The sequence below is a fragment of the Nicotiana attenuata genome, chromosome 8 (genome assembly GCF_001879085.1).
Source record: "Nicotiana attenuata strain UT chromosome 8, NIATTr2, whole genome shotgun sequence".
Classification (NCBI taxonomy): domain Eukaryota; kingdom Viridiplantae; phylum Streptophyta; class Magnoliopsida; order Solanales; family Solanaceae; genus Nicotiana; species Nicotiana attenuata.
In genome coordinates, this window is record NC_031996.1 from 14,480,411 (window position 1) to 14,485,832 (window position 5,422).

A 5,422-nucleotide genomic window follows, 5' to 3' on the forward strand; every position below is an offset into this window, starting at 1 on the left:
TACCTTCGCGAATGCGTATAGTATCTCGCGAACGTGAAGGCCCTTCTGACCAATGCTTTGCGAACGCAAAAAAGACCTGTCCGGTGATTTTAAAACAGAATCTCAGTCGGGATTTGCTCAAAATTTCATATCTCTTCTATTAAAACTCAACCTTGGGCGATTTTTGAAGTGGGGATTCAACACTAAATCATAGGTTTGTGTTCTTAAACTCATCTCTTTCATTTTTGTTAGTTTATATGAGTCCACCACACTATAGAGTACCTGGTCCTCTATGAGTTTCCACTGAAAATACTAATGAACCAAACTGTATAGAGATATGGTCCTATATCAGTTCCCTCAGTGCTAACTACTGAACCAGTATGTAAATGAGACACAGGATTTTTACGTGGAAAAGTCCCAGCTCACGGGATTAAAAACCACGACCTACCCTTGTAGGATTTCAACTTCACTACTGAGCAATCTTTAGATTACAACCTATTGTATCCTAGGAATTAACCTCTTAATCCCTCACTAACTTGTAACTACACTATTACAAGCCACTTTGTAATAACTCCATTACAAAGACTTCAATTACTCTAACTTGTAATACACTTATCACAAACCACTTTGTCACTCACTAGTTACAAAGACTTCAATCACTCACTAACTTGTAACAACACCATTACAAGCCACTTTGTAATAACTCTATTACCAAGACTTCACAATAAGACTAACTCTAGCCAAGACACAAACACAAGGGTTTATAATTTACAAAGGGTTTCCTACACAATGCTTCTAACTAAGCTAAGTAGGAGTTACAAATAACAAAGTCTCAACAAACCTAAGGACTTAAGATATCTTCAATCTTTGGATCTGGTCCTTGAGGTTGTAGCAGCTTTGTTCTTGAGAGAGGTGTTTCTAGCACTTGAAAGAATGTCACTATAAATGCTCAAGAGTTATCTTGTGCCTTGAACCAGGTTGTTATACTACAAGAGACATCACCATGGTGAAGTCAATTCACAATGGTGATGTCAATTCTTGGTTAGTACATGCCTCTTCGCAATGGGAAGTGACTGCTGCACTGTCTGGTGCACTGTCGCGTGTACAGTTGCAGGCAGTCACTTTCTGCAGTTGCTTTCCAGCTGTATAGTTGACTTCACCAAGGGATTAGGTCCCTAATCTGGTTCTTGTGAATCTAAAGGCACACTGCCCAGATTATCTTGAATGATTGTACCAGGCATGCTTCGGGTCCTGTATCTGGTTCTATACCAAAAGTTTGTTAGATCATCAAAACATAGATTAAAAGACCTTAAGCCCATCAACTTCCCCTATTTTGATGATGACAAACTTTTAACATTGATGACTATTTGACTCAACCAGATAAGGTACCAGCAACCGCATATGTTCTCCTTAACTCTATGCTTTTCCCCTTAATTACTTGCTACAATTTCAACTTTAATCGATTCTTCCCACTTTTGGCATCAACAAAAAGACACAATCAGACAAAACGGCATAAATAAGTCTAACAAAGCTAACTCATGCCACATATGTGCACACAACATGATAGAAAAGAGAAGCAAAAAGGAAAACAAGCATTGTACAAGCAAAATAAGAGCTGTTTCATTGATAAGAAATTAGATTGTTTCAACAGGAGCAGCAATGGTGAAATCCAACATGCGATCGCAAAAAGACAAACAAAAAGAAGACAACGGCCACAAAACATCAGAGCAAAAGATAACTGGCCACTGAGAGGATCCTAGGGGGCACTAGAAGAGGGAGGCTTGGAAGAGGATGCATCAATGGTTTTGAGAACTAGATCAAGCAGTTTCTCCCGCAGGTTCTCCACTTGTTGCCTAAGTCCAGAACTTGTCTCATACCTGCCATCTCCGAGATTGCCGGGTCAAACGTGCGACCCCACAAGACTTTTTTGAGTTCTCAAACTCTCTTGCCCAAGGTCACTGTCACTTGGAATGGTCTTCATTGAACCAGGTCCTCCCATAGTTTCCCACTTTTGTTTTCTAGAGACTTCAACAAACTTCCCGTTCCTGCTTGCAACAGTCACAATGTCACCTTCAAAAAAATCTTTCTCAACCATAAACTTTTGGACTTTTGTAGATCTTTTCACTAAGGAACTAGGTTCCTCCACAGCCTCTTTATCAACCTCAACCACTGGAATGTGTTTGTCAGCCACAACTTCCCCCTATTTCATCAACCTCTTCTTCTTTTTCTTAATACTCTGCTTACTTTTCTGCAAGGCAGACTCAAAAGCCTCTTTCTTCTGCAACCTCCTGGTTTGTTTCAGGTGAAAGAGAATCAGGTTCTTCAACAGGTTTTTCTGTGACGGTGTCATGAACCGGAGACTCGAAAAGCACCGGAGTCCTTTCATCCCCTAAGAATGGAGTTTCTTCCCCCCTGAGATTCAGGCAGAGGGGAGGCTCCTTCATTCATAAGACTCTTAGTAGCGATAGCCATGATATTTAGTGCCGCTTCCTTTTCTGGTGACTCTGTGGAAGCCACTGAGCCTAGAACGGAGGAGTTCAAGTACTGATCGGGATCTTCCTCAGAGACCTCTGACGCCTGAGGAGTAGCACTTTTGGTTTGTTCAGAAAACGGAGGAGAAGTAGGGTTTGCAACACATGGAAGTGAGACAGGGTTTGATGGAGGAGTAGAGGTGACTGGAGATGAAGAGGAAACCGGTATGGGTACAGTAGTATCAGCTATAGTGAAGAAGTGGGTTTCTGGTGGTGGTGTTAAGGGAGGTGGAGATATGGGAGTGATGTTGATGGCAGGAGAAGAAGACGATTGTTCGTTGGCCATGGTGAGAGAAGTGGTAGAGAGTTCTGAAGGAAAAATTGAAGAGATGCAAAGGGAGATAATTGTTCAGAACTGCTGGGAGTGTGAGGGTTTTATGGAAGAAAGAGCTACTGATGAGAGGGGAAAGGAACGGGTTCTGAAGAGTCTTGAAACGACGGTAGGTTTGTGGGAATACATAACATGCAGAGGAAGTGAAAGACTTTGAGGGACAAGACGTGTTATGCAGACTCTGAGAAGTCGGATGATGTGGTAGTTGAATTAATTTTGCTATCCTTTTGAATAAGCATGCAAAAAACACTTTACTACTAACTTGTGGTACAGGAACCAAGTTCTTGACCTATTTTTGTAAAAGGGTTTTGCAGCTCTCCTCCGAAGTTCAACACTGTACCTTTAGCTTCTATGATCATCATGCGTGTTTACCTGCAACGGTATAGATGTGAGTTAGGCCTAGTCAGAGAACACTTTAGCCAATTTTACCTTAGTGTGACTATCATAGTCATGTCAGTAGAACCAGGTTCTCAATTAGGTTTAAGTAACCCCAGTTCCATCCTATTTCTCAAAGTGTTCCCTGCTCAGAGCTTTGGTGAAGATATTTGCAATTTGATCTTCTGTGCAACAAAATCTTATACAAATAAAACCCTTTTCCACATTGTCCCTGAGAAAATGGTGTCTGACATCAATGTGCTTGGTTCTCTTGTGTTGAATCGGGTTCTTTGCCATGTTGAGAGCACTGGTGTTGTCACATAGAAGCAGTACACAATCAATGTATACACCAAAGTCTTCCAATTGTTGCTTGATCCATAGTGAATGAGCACAACACGGGGAAACTGTAACATATTCTGCTTCAGCTGTTGAGAGAAATACTGAGTTTGTTTCCTTGTAACCCATGACATAAAATATGATCCAAGGAAATGAGCCATTCCAGATGTGCTTTTCCTGTCCACCAGATAGCCTGCATAATCAGCATAGCCGATAAGGTTGAAATTGTCACCTGAAGGATAGTACAGAACCATGTTCTATGTGCCCTTAAAATATCTCGGAATACTCTTAGCAGCCTTCAAATGAGATTCCTTAGAATTTGATTGGAACCTTGCACATAATCCCACACTAAATACAATGTGTGGCCTGCTGGCAGTAAGGTAGAGTAGAGATCCAACGATTCCCCTATAATACTCATTTCAAACTCACTTCCCATGAGTTTAGCAAATTCTTCACATAATGAGTCAGCTGTAGCTCCAAATATGATGTCATCCACATAAATCTGAACAATGAGCAGGTTCCTTCCCCGTTTCTTTAAAGACAATGTATTGTCAATCCTTCCTCTTGTGAAGCCATTTTCCAAGAGAAATTTGGATAGTCTCTCGTACCAGGCTCTAGGGGCCTGCTTCAATCCGTATAGTGCCTTATCCAATTTAAATACATGTTCAGGATGTACATGACGTTCAAAACCTGGAGATAGCTTGATATAGACTTCTTCCTTGAGAAAACCATTCAGGAAGGCACTCTTCACATCCATTTGGAATAGGATGAATTCCATATGTGAAGCAAAGGCAATGAGGATCCTAATAGCTTCCATGCGAGCTACTGGGGCAAAAGTCTCATCATAATCGATCCCTTCCTCCTGATTGTATCCTTGGACAGCAAGCCTTGCTTTGTTCCTTGTAGTATTTCCATGTTCATCCAGCTTATTCCTGAATACCCACCTGGTCCCTATGATGGTTCTGTCTGAGGGTCTAGGTACCAGTTGCCATACCTTGTTTCTTTCTAATTGATGTAATTCCTCTTGCATTTTAGTAATCCAGTCTGCATCCTTCAAGGCTTCCTTGATATTTTTGGTTCTATTTGGGATAAAAATGCTGAGAATGCTAGGGAATTTCTGATTTTTGATCTTGTCTGAACTATAGAATCAAAGGGGGGTGATTATATTATCAAGTGGATGGGAGCTTTTGTGTTTCCAATTTGGGACTGAAGTTTGATTGGTAGAGGAACTGGGTAAGTTAATGGATTTCCCTGCACTCCTTGTTCTATTACTTGTGGAGTGCCTTGCACTGCATCTCCAACTATTTCGTCAGCTTCAGTGGTAGTAATTGAAGTACCAGGTTCCTCTTGAGAAGTGGAAGAGGATGTTGCATTGTCTTCACCTGTCTCCTTCATCTGACTCATCATATTAGCCTTCCCCTTTGAGACATCAGATATTTCCCAGGGACCAAAAGTGGTTATTATCTTGATCATCACTGTTTCCTCCTTTGTTAGAGGAGGGTGTCTCGTTGAATAGCACATGAACACTTCCTTCCACACAGTGTGCCCTTTTGTTGTAGACTTTGTAGGCTTTGCTTTGAGGGGAGTATCCCAGAAGGATTCCTTCATCGCTTTTTGCATCAAACTTCCCAAGCTGGTCCTTCCCGTTGTTGAGAACATAGCATTTTCATCCAAAGGTTCTCAGATGAGTTATCTTTGGTTTTCTTCCATTGAGCAGCTCATAGGGGGTTTTGTTTAGGAGGGACCTAATCATACACTTGTTCACCAAGTAGCAAGCAGTGTTTATTGCTTCTGCCCAGAAATTTTTGGCGATTCCACTGTTAATGAGCATTGTCCGTGCCATGTCTTCCAGAGTTCTGTTCTTTCTTTC